At 38.4% G+C, this 11,938-nt stretch overlaps 1 protein-coding gene across 3 annotated transcripts in view; it reads right to left on the reverse strand.

Annotated features, from left to right (window-relative positions):
• Positions 1 to 11,938, reverse strand: part of LUZP2 (leucine zipper protein 2) — a 469,570-nt gene that overhangs the window by 272,613 nt on the left and 185,019 nt on the right. The window lies entirely within an intron of this gene.

The following is an 11,938-nucleotide window of genomic DNA, read 5'->3' on the forward strand; positions in this document are numbered from 1 at the left end:
ATGTTTAAGTCTCATTATATGTAATGGTGTTGTTAAATGGTGTCCAGGTATAAAACAGCAAAATCAAGGTTTTTTGGAATTATGTTTTGTTTTTTAAATATTTTCAAGCCATGGATGGTTGAATCTGTGGATAGTTGGATTCACTGATGTAGAATCTATGGATATGGAAGACCAAATGTACTGTAAACAAAACAAACCACCATTTTTCAAGCAATGGCACATAAGTTTCCCTGGCTAATTTGGATAAAAAGTGGAATGAAAACATTGCAAATAATCAAGTGATATTTTCAATTGTGTAGAAAATCCAGGGCAATTTAGACTGCTGTGTTTCAAAAGGCACAGGCTGAGGTATAAGGAAAATGTGCAATAGAGATGACTAGAAACAATGGCAGTGGCAGTGTTACAAGGAGCATGAGAAATGACAAAGTTCTACTGATCCCAAACCATAAGTTCCAGTCTGACTATTAGTTCTCACAAATTCATCCTTCAGAACAGCCTTTAAAAGCAGGAGAAAAGGGCTACAAGATTGCATGTTGCCTTGATTGCAGCAGTAAACAAAAATGTTGGTTAAGATGTATTAAAACAATGTGTGCTGTAAATACATCCAAGCAACATGATAACTTAATTACTGGAATTGTGTGGAAACTTGATTACTTTAGTGGATTATCTTTCTACTTCATTGCCTAATCACCTGTTACATTTATCTTTTATCCCCTGAGTTAGTGTGCTTCTTTCTTATTTTATCCTTTATAGTTCTTGGGAAGGGGATGATTGAATAAAGTCATCCTTTAATAATTTGGAATTAACAATGTGTTTTTAAAATTTCTTTAATTTATTACAGGCTCATCCTTTCCAACACTTGCCTTATCACTATGACATTTCTGTTTACAACGTAATATTAAATCCAATAACTCTTCAATACACTGTCCACTAAATTCTCAATGCATATACACATGATAAATGTGGGCTAATATAACATATAACCCATATAATTTGCTTCATACATTCAGATTCTCTGCGTAGCAACTAGACTGGCAACTGTCACCAAGAGGACGTTTTCCTCAGCCACCCTAGTTTGTGGAATGACCTGCCAGGAGAGATTCAACAGCTAAGCATTCTGCCTGAATTTAAAACAGCATTAAAGACTTATCTCTTCTGGCAGGTCTATCTAGTTGATTTTAATACATGAATTTTAAATTGGGATATTTTAATTTTATGGTGGATAATTTTTATGTGTCCTACATGTATGTCTTTTAATGTAATGTGTTTAAATGGTTTTATATGTTTTAATGATTTATTGGTTAGAGGTGGGTAAGAAATATTATTGCTGGTGCTGTTGTTTTTGTTATTGTTATTACTATTTCATTCAGGCAAATGCAGATACTGACAGCAACAATTAAAATCATAGCATCATAGAGTTGGAAGAGACCATAAGGGTCATTCAGTCCAACCTTCTGCCATGCAGGAAATCTCAATCAAAGCATCCTCGACAGATGGCCATCCAGCCTCTGCTTAAAGACCACCAGAGGCTGAATGGCCATCTTTAGAGAATTCCCTTCACCATATTGGATAGAGAAAGTGACATGGTAATACAGGGAATTGCTGCTGGTTGACTACATGGTTCACATGTTACATTTTTCCATGTACTAACTTCAGAAATGTTAATAGTTAGAATATCTTGCATGGAGAAGGATATTTGTATGGTGTACTAATCTTTTCAGTAGCTAGATCCTTTTTTAAAAGGCTAGCATTTTTACTTACAAGCTTACCAAATCCTTTAATTCTGTTCTGGACCTAATCTTACAACATGCATATCACATTTTCCCTCTCTTTCGTTTGATATTTCTCTGCTAACCAATCTGAATCTAAATGCTTAGCTGATAAAAATTAATAAGGCTCATCTTCACTTGGAAAATATCAATCTACAATGACCTGGATAGAGTGTAGAATTTTTTATTAATCTAGGAAGGCAAAGAAATAGCATCTGGCAATATGCCAAGCCACCAAGCTAATGTGTAACTTGTTATTTGAATTTTTTAATATCTGTCCTTAATGTATTGACTTCAAAACTCAAGTAAAAGTTTGTTACTGAAATGTGTGATTTCAAGAATAAATATTGGCTTGAATATTAAGGATATGTTTTCCTTTGTTAATGCTTATATATTTACCAGTATTGCTATCTGTGGGGTAACTGGTAAAGTGGATATTTTGTATGCACAAGGTCCAAGGTTCAGTCAACAACATAGTGACATAGGTTTGAGAAGACTCTAGAGTGAAACCCTACTGAATCTGTGCCAGATAGTGATAATGGTCTATTGGTATCTTACACATACATAAACTCCCCCAGATGCTAATGGACAGTTTTGTCTGATTGTCAATGTTCTGATTCAGTTCCAGATCATGGAAATTTAGTTGCACATTCATGACTATTGGACATGGAGATGTGTGTCCTTGTATAATGCATATCTACCTCTCCCTGCTTAATGGAGAAATGCTGAAATGGGCAATGGTAGTTCTACACCTATGCATTCATTTTTATATTAAGTTATACACTGTTACCATACAACACAGTGCTCACAAAATACAATCAATGTAAAATTCCACATGTGGGAATTTACACAGTGTAGTGGTGGATGTGGCATCTTGGCCAGTACTGAGATGGATCACTGATGTGTCTTGAGGGAAGGCAACTCCCAGTCTTCTAACTTCCCAAGCTTCTTGGAAGTGTAAGGAAGACAACATGCCCCCTCATTCCTTGCCCAAGATGGTTGGCTGTTGAGGGAGATGATGCAATAAAAATACTGTTAACACCCATAATTAATGCATCTTTTAGGGAGGCAAAATTTCCAGATAAACTAAAACAAGCGGTGGTCAAACCACTTTTGAAAAAACCCTCCCTTGGAGGAAACCAATTATCTGGACCCATTTCAAATCAGCTTTAGGGCAGGATACGTATTTGAGACTGTCTTGGTTGCCTTAGTTGATGATCTCTGTCTGGGCATTGACAAAGGAAGTGTGACCCTGTTGGTGCTCTTTGACATCTCAGCGGCCTTCAGTACTATTGCCTATGGTATCCTTCTGGAATGCCTGAGAGAATTAGGGATTAGAGGCACTGCTCTCCAATGGCTCCGTTCTTATCTCTCGGGCAGGTTCCAGATGGTGAGGCTGGGAGACAATTGCTCCTCTAAAAGAGAGCTGACATCTGGCATCCCTCAGGGTGCCATTCTGTCTCCCATGCTGTTTAACATTTACAAGAAGCTGCTGGGTGAGATCATCCGAAGACATGGGGCACAGTGTTATCAGTATGTTGATGACACCCAAATATGGTTCTCTATGTCTCCAACTGAAGCAGTGACTAAGGATGGCATCTGTCTCTGAATGCTTGCCTTGGGTCGATAATGGGTTGGATGAGGGGAAACAAACTCAGGTTGAATCCAGAAAAAACGGAGGTACTAGTGATAGGAACCTGGGTCTGGGGAAAGAACTTTGTCAATCTATCCTGGACAGGGTCACACTTACCCTAAAGGACAAAGTTCGTAGCTTGGGCGTACTCCTGGATTCATCCTTACAGTTGTCATCTCATATAGATATGTCGGCCAGGAGTGTGTGTTATCAACTTCGGTCGATACACCAGCTGCATCCCTACCTAGACCAAAGGACCTTGAATCAGTGGTACACACACTGGTAACCTCTCTATATGGGGCTACCCTTGTACCAAATTCGGATGCTTCAATTGGTCCAAAATATGGCAGCCAGATTGGTTACTGGTACTTCCAGATCTGACCATATAACAAATGTACTAAAATCACTTCACTGGCTGCCAATCAGCTTCTGGGCACAGTACAAGGTGTTGGTTATTACCTTTAAAGCTCTACATAGCTTATGCCCGAGTTACTTATGACGACTGCTCTTCCTTAACTCTGATTGTTGGCTAATGGATGAATTGTAATTTTTAGAGAACTAATAGGAATTCTTGGTAAATTCAGTGTTAGTATTTTATTGTTGTATTGATTGTAAATTGTACTAAGTGTCTTTTAAGGCTGTAATCCCGCCTCGACCCGTGAGAGAGGCGGGAGGTATAAATAAACTATATTATTATTATATTATTACTTGTGGGAACGCCTCTCTCTACATAATCCACCCTGCACTCTTAGAACATCTGGGAAGAACTTATTAAAATTACAAGTCACCAGACTGATAATGACTTCCCAAAGAACTTTTACTGCCGCTGCTCCTAAACTATGGAATGACCTGCCAGAGGAGATCCATCTTATTACCACCTTGGATGCCTTCAAGAAGGCAGTCAAGACAGATCTCTTCCAGTGGGTCTATCCAGCTGATTTGGTATAGGACAGCCATCTTTTCAATCTTCAGTGATGATACTGTGCAATCCCACTGTTAAAAATCATTGTACTATGAAAAAGCCATTTTTCATTGAAGTGATTATTACTAATGTATTGTATTGTATTATACTTAGTGTATTTTTACCGCCTGTATTTGAATGTATTTTATCATGCTTTAACCCCGCCTTGATCCGTAGGGAGAGGTGGGGGAATATAAATAAATAATTTATTATTATTATTATTATTATTATTATTATTATTATTATTATTATTATTATTATTCTACAGCAATAGCATGTACATTTCTATAACACTTATCACTGAACTCAGCATTCTCAAAGCAGTTTCCAGTTTGTAAACCAATTGCCCTCAACAAGCTGGGTATTCATTTTACCAACCTTTGAAAAGTTGGAAGGCTAAGTCAGACTTGGAGCCTGGCAGAATTGAAATCACAATATTGTGGCTGTAGTACCAGCATTTAACCACTGTGTCCCTAGGGTTCCTTCTATTTTTATAGTTTCTGGTTCCAGTTGATAGCAGAAAAGCTGTTTTGTGTATCCTGAGAAGATCTATGTACATTTGCTATTTTGTTCTCTTTAAAAGATATAAAGGAATAGTCATGTGAGACAGGATATAACAATAGCAGTCACATACAATAGCAGTAGCTGAATGGGGTTATGAATTATGTTCCACTGAAGGAACATAATTCATAATTGGAATATGAATTGTATTGCCTGCCTAAAACAATTAAGATTCTGCTAGTTCTATCTTCCCTGTCTCAGTAGATTTTTTTAAAAGGCAAAAGGTAATAAAGCCAGCTTACATTTCAGGCATCATTCAAGACCACTGACAAACCACCACTGTGAAAAGCTTGTCATTCAGCTTTCTAAGAGTTTATAAGTAAAGATCCTATATTGAGCAACATAATCATTCCTTCCACAAACCCAATCATTCTTTCTACTAGGTAGGAAAGAATATTTATAAATACTAAAAACAACAACAACAACAACAACACACACACACACACACACCCAAAAAAAAAAAGGGGGGGGGTTTCCTGACTATTTGAAAATTTTCATGAGGAGAATCTGGATGGATGAGACTTTTCACAATTTGGAACTTACTCTGAATAAAAAATGAACATCAAGTTTTCATGAAGAAAATGGTACTTTCAGAACAGAAATGTTATTGTTTTCACTGAAAGCATTTTTTTCTGCACGGGAAACTTGCTTTTTGTACATAAAATGCTATTTTATATGGGGGGGGGGGAAATCACCCACCCACCCAATAAATCCTCATCTGCAAATAGTTCTTGCAGTAGGGGTTAAATTATTTGTTCTCTTTGATGAGAATAAAAATATACTAATATTTATATCCATGCCTTCTTTACAATATATATATATATATATATATATATACACACACACACACACACACACACACACACACATACACACACACACACACACATATAATCCTCCTCAAAGAGGGGAACTGAAACTATATGGCTATCTCTTCTCTGTTGTGCAGAATATTATAATGGGGAGGGAGACTGAAGTTCAAATCAGACTTATTACAACTTTAAGATAATGATTAACATCCTCATCATTTACTTTAAAATGCTTTGGCTTGCAGTGCTATAATGAATAATTACTAGGATGCCTTGTTATTGAAGTCAACAGTAGCAGTCAAAGTAATTTAGCAGGTTTTACGTTTTTGTTTGTGGATAGAAGTCCTTGGCTCAATTTTATTAATGTCTTTTACAATATTCTCCCGAAGAGCATGCCATTGATTTAGCCAGCTACCAAAAAAATTAATATTAGTATGGGACAGTTTTACCCTGTAAAAATGATTACTTGGTTATTTTCCACAGTCCCTTTGGAGATGGTTGTCATCTAACACCATATCGTATTTATTTTTGCATATGACTAAAAAAAACCTCCCATAATGCCTTCTGCTCCATTAAACCTGCTGTGAAATGGTTATAAATACAATAAATCTGGGTTAGCACAATTTTATTCCATACTCAGTCTGGTAAGTTATGAAAGGTTACACAATTGCTCATCAATGTCCACTGAACTGCCAGATATCTTTATAACACAAACATAATTCAAAATTATTGAAGGGTCTTCCTTTTAACAAAGGTTAATGAAATACAGCTGCTAATTTTCCATTAGTGTGATTGCCTTAACTGAAGTAAATTGTTGACCCAGAAAAGGGGAGTGAAAAAAAAATAGTGGTGGGAAGGAAAGGGGTGGGGGGAGGAGAGGGGAGGGGAGGGAAGTTGTCCCCAATGGCGGCGCGCGTGCACGCGCACCATCGGGGACAACGGGACTTGAACATATGCGGATTTTGGTATACGCGGGGGGGGGGGAGAACGGATCCCCGCGTATACCAAGGGCCGACTGTATAGTGCTCTAATGCGGGGAGGTTTAATTGTTGTTAAACCTTTATTGTACCGTGGGCCCTTCTCTTACGTGGGGGATCTGTGCCGGACCCCCCTGCGTAAGAGAAAAAACATGTAAGCTCAAGCCCCATAAGAGGTAACGGGGGCTTGTGCTCGTGGCGTGATGCGGTGTGCACACTGCAGGCATGCGCCCCATTACTCCTTCCGAGGCACGGGAGGCTTTTTTCCTGAGTGGCTTCCAGCGTATGCAGTGGAAGCCGCGTATGGCGCACCCACATGTAAATGCTTTCTCTAGAAGTTGCCTTGTGTCTCATACTGGGAGAAAGAGGGCATAATAAATAAATAAATAAACAAACTTTGGGATGCTATGAGATATGTAGGAAACAGGGTTTGGTGGGGGGTTTGGTCTTTTTTAAAAAAAATTGTATGTGTGCTTCTCCAACCTGCTCTTTCCTATTCACATGCAACTTGAACATTTCTATTTTATTTTTCCCAGAAGTCACTCAGCCTTCTGTACAATCTATACTGCTGCTAAATAATGCAAGATTTAGTCTAATAAAATGTTTGTGTGAACCAGGGATGTAGCCAGGGGGGGGGGATCTGGGGGTCTGGACCCCCCCCTTCCATTAGAAAAAAAAAATGATGGGGGGTGCGGCCCCCCCCCCCCCACCCACCCCCCATTTAAAGGGGGGCACTTAGTCTGGCCCCCCCCCCTTCCTAAAATCCTAGCTACGTCCCTGTGTGAACTGAATGGTGAATTTTAGCTTGGTATCAAATATGTTCTCAGGTCTTACCAAGTTTCATTGCCCTGCTGTTAATCATTGATATGATTGTTTTTAATATAGCATTTTAATGCTTACACTGTTACACTTTTTCATATTTCAGCCTCCCTTTCCATAGTGACATGTCTGTCAAGGAAGGTCAACATCTGAGCCGGAATTATTTGTGAATTACAGAGAAACCTGTACTTAGGCTGGATCAAACTGAAAATATAATCCGGTTTGATACCACTTTGGAGCTGAACAGGCAGGCTTATGGTGCCCCAGGGCTCACCTGGGTCAGTTCCTGGATCAGCAAGGAAATATGTCCACACACCCATCTCTGCACTGATCTGTAACCACAATCAACACATGTTCCTTCCCTTGCTGCACCATCATTTTCACTCAGAAGCCCCCCATTGCCACATCTGATGTAGAAATGGGGTGCCTGGCCATGTAAGTGTAGCTAAGTACCCCATTTCCTCATCAGATGTGATGATGGGGGAAGGGGCTTCTGAGTGAAAGTGATGGTTGGCAAGGTAAGGAGCATGGAGTGGTGGTGGTGTTTTCAGGAAACTCCATGCAAAAGGCAAATGACCGTGGGGTAAAGGCTGTTTACCCCAGAGTCATGCTGGATCCTCTGGTCTGGCAGGATCTGCATCTGGTTTGGCAGGATCGAGCCAGCTCCTGCTCCTGGTTTTTTGGCCTGTGTCTTCTGAACTAGACAATGCAAGGCCGTGAGGATGCTGAGCCTTTTGGCTTGTGCAGACAACCCCTTTAACTGCCGTGGATCAATGCTATGAAATTCTGTGAATTGTAATTTTGTGAGATATTTGTCCTTCACCACCAGAGAGTTCTGGTACCAAAACATACTTTAACTCCCAGAATTCCATAGCATTGAGACAGAGCAGTTAAAGTTATGTCAAACTGGATTGCTTCTGCAGTGTAGATGCAGCTTTAGTTTCACAGAACATTTGCCAACCCAGCTGGATCTTTGTTGGAATTAAGATAGGCTGACCATACATACCATTTTAAATGGGGCAGTACTAGTTGTTGTTGTTGTTGTTTTCATATTTCTAGACTGTCATGTCATTTTAATATAAATGTCAAATTTGTCCCATTTTCAAGAAAAATGTCCTGCTATGTTGTGAAATGTTTGAAATTGTGATTGTCATATATACTCTGTGTGTGTGTGTGTGTGTGTGTGTGTGTGTGTATCTCCTCTCCCCATATATATATATATATATATATATATATGGATATGGAGTGTGAGAAATTTTATGATAAGGTATTGAAAGACTGAGATTTGCTGCGTAAGATTATTTCATCAGAGAAATATTCATGGTACGATCATGGTCCCCCTCTACATCTACTTAATTTTTGTATGAGTTATGTCACTGAAAAATAATTGTTAGCTTAATATGTGCATATAATAACACATTTGTTACCATTTAACTTTTTCATGAATAAATAATATTATATAACCCACCTATTTTTTCCATCCCAATGTCTCAAGGAAATATGGTCAGCCTAAATTAAGACCATGGCTCATACTATGTCCTATAGTTTTCTTGGGACTGTATTTTATAGAAGAAGATGAGTTACAGTGATAAATGCTGTCTTTCATAGATTTACAATTATGTTTCTAATTATAAAAAATTAGTACCCCAATTTCCTCCCCCCTACACAAAGAAAATCACCTCAAAGTGGCTTGTGACACAAGAAACACTTAAAAATAATGCATGAAATCATGAATCATCATCACAGTGATAACAGAGCTCCATTTTATGGACTGGAAAACTATATCAAATAGAAGCAAAAAAAAAAAAAGAGAGAGAGAGAGAGATTTAATCCCAGATGTATCCCTATTCCTTCAAAAACAGTCTGTACTGCAGATTAACACATGGAAAAACACGAGGTAACCAAAATTTAACTACTATGCTTAGGGAAATATGTATTGTACTTTCTCCAATAATAGGAACTTTGCAAGCCATATAGATAAATTGCAGCTGAGCTTTTACTTTTCATCTATACTGTCACAGCAGGCTGAAACATGTGAAAAGAAACATGCTCTATTATTATCACATGCAATCATTTTAAAAGGCTTTAAGTTGCTATTAGACTTTGCAAGCATTTCTCCAAACAATTGTCAGATTTCCTGCCCTACACAATGACACATGTTAGATGCCAAGGATGTTTATTTCTAGATCAGATTTTGCTTTTCAAGAGGTATATTTATCAACTGTTAGAAGACAGGAAACACAATGCAATTCTACTTGTTCTATGATTCCCTGACTGTAAAAACCTTGCTTTTATAAAATTCGATTTGAAGAGATAAGATTTGTAACAGCTCGTTCACCAAATACTTTTGAAGGCTGATTTTTTAAATTGTCCTGACTCAAATACAGAATACCAAAGTAAAAATGTCATATTCCACCACTCTGTCAGATCCAGACCACTCTATAAATTGTGGAATGTTGTAGCCATTCAGGTTTCACAAAGGAATTTCTGCTTTTGTATCTGAGGGTTTTTTTCACCATTCCAGTGGATCTCATTAGTAGAAATAAAGGTTTCTCTCCCTCTGCAGTACATCAACATATCTTCCTGTGCTTCTTAGCAAAGCAGTCTTGCAGTTTTCCTGTTTCATCTTTCACCATTTTATTCTGGATTTAGAAATTATTCACTCAAAAATGATCTATCACAATTCCGTCACATCTAGCTTACATGATGACACCATGAAGTTAGTGCTGAGTGAGGCCAATGCTTGTTATCAAATAATTGTGTTACATTCTGAAAAAACAGCAGGAAGCATGGGTTGTTGTTGTTTTACAGCTAACAAATGCTTTCATAAGCAGCAGCACCCTTTCAAGCTTGCATTCATTACAATAATGTTAATACATTTTTAAAATATATATAAATATATATATTAAACAATGTATGCTGGGTTCTGGCCAGCAATGTATAAGTGCCATTGCAATGGGGTTTTCCATTTTCCTCCTTCCCTCCCTGCTCTGTCATCCTCCAGCATCCCTTTGGGAGGTTATGAGCCAAATTTTATACAAAAGATCTCCAAACCCCCTTGAATAGATGGGGAAGAGAGAGTGCAAGTGAAGGAGAGCAAATCATGTTGTTTGACTGACAGCAGTTTTACTGATCACCAGATACATCTTGTATGCTCAAATTGGCTGGATAACTTTACTTATTTCTCACTTAGAGTCACGTAACAAAAAGAACAGGAAAATATCAGAGCTTTGCAAGCTTGCAGTATGCTAGCCAGGCAGAGAGAAAGGTTATGGACAAGAATGGTTAGCTCCACTGTGCTCATGATCATTATCAATTTCCCAGCAAGTGGGAAAATAAGAGCATTAACCGTAAAAGACATGCTTACTTCTTTCTTTCTGGTTAAGGCACTGCAAGGAAGCACCTTATATTTAGTGATATAAATTTATCTCTTTATTCTTCCTGTAAATATAAAAAAGGAAGGGGTAGGGAATATTATTATTCTTGCTCCTCTGTGGATAATGAAATATTTTAACTTGGTGGCCCCTCATATACAAATGTACTATTCTTGACAAATTCCCAAAGAATGAGAGCTATGTAACACTGAGCTGGTTTTCTCTCTCCTTTCTTGCAATTAGTGATGTGAATCATAAAACCCATTCTCAGTGTCTAACAAGTAAGGATGTTCTCTGTCTATCTTTAGAAGAGAATTCCCTCTCCCCCCTACTCTCTTGCAGCCAAGGAATAATTCAAATTACCTCGACTGAGACTTGCACAATTAAAATGAATGATTGAGGCAGTTACTTTTATTACTTAAACAAAACAGAAATAAAAACAAAACTTCTTGAACACAGAATTTCACTGAAGTGCCCGCCCCATTGCTTCTTTTGAAAATGAAGTGTTTGTACATTCTTACACCTCAATTGAACAGATGCCAGTTTCAGAGTCCAAAAATACTTGAGCAGAGCATTGAGAAAACCACGAATCCTGTATGTTTAACGAACATTCATGACCTCTTGTCACATCCCTACTTATCTTTAATAGCCCAGGATTTCCTCTGCCCCATCTCGAATTTGCCCCTTTTCACTCGCTGCCCCTCACTCCTGGAACCTTCTTCCCCCACGAACAAGAACCATCACTTCTTTAACCAGCTTCAAAATGGAGTTGAAGACTGTCCTGTTCAGAGAAGTGTTCCCAGGCCTTGCCTGGATGAAGATTAACCATCCATTATGAAGCCAAGCCCTCCTTCCAGTCCATCTGCCTTGGAGGTAGAGAGGAACTGCTGGACCTCATCCCCTTCCCCACCACTACTCCCTTCTCCTTTTGTGTGGTGTCTTTTTAGATTGTAAGCCTGAGGGCAGGGAACCGTTTAATTAAAAAGACTGTATGTAGAGTGCTGTGTAAATTTACAGAGCTTTATAAATAAAGGT

This window comes from Sceloporus undulatus, chromosome 1 (genome assembly GCF_019175285.1).
Source record: "Sceloporus undulatus isolate JIND9_A2432 ecotype Alabama chromosome 1, SceUnd_v1.1, whole genome shotgun sequence".
NCBI lineage: Eukaryota > Metazoa > Chordata > Lepidosauria > Squamata > Phrynosomatidae > Sceloporus > Sceloporus undulatus.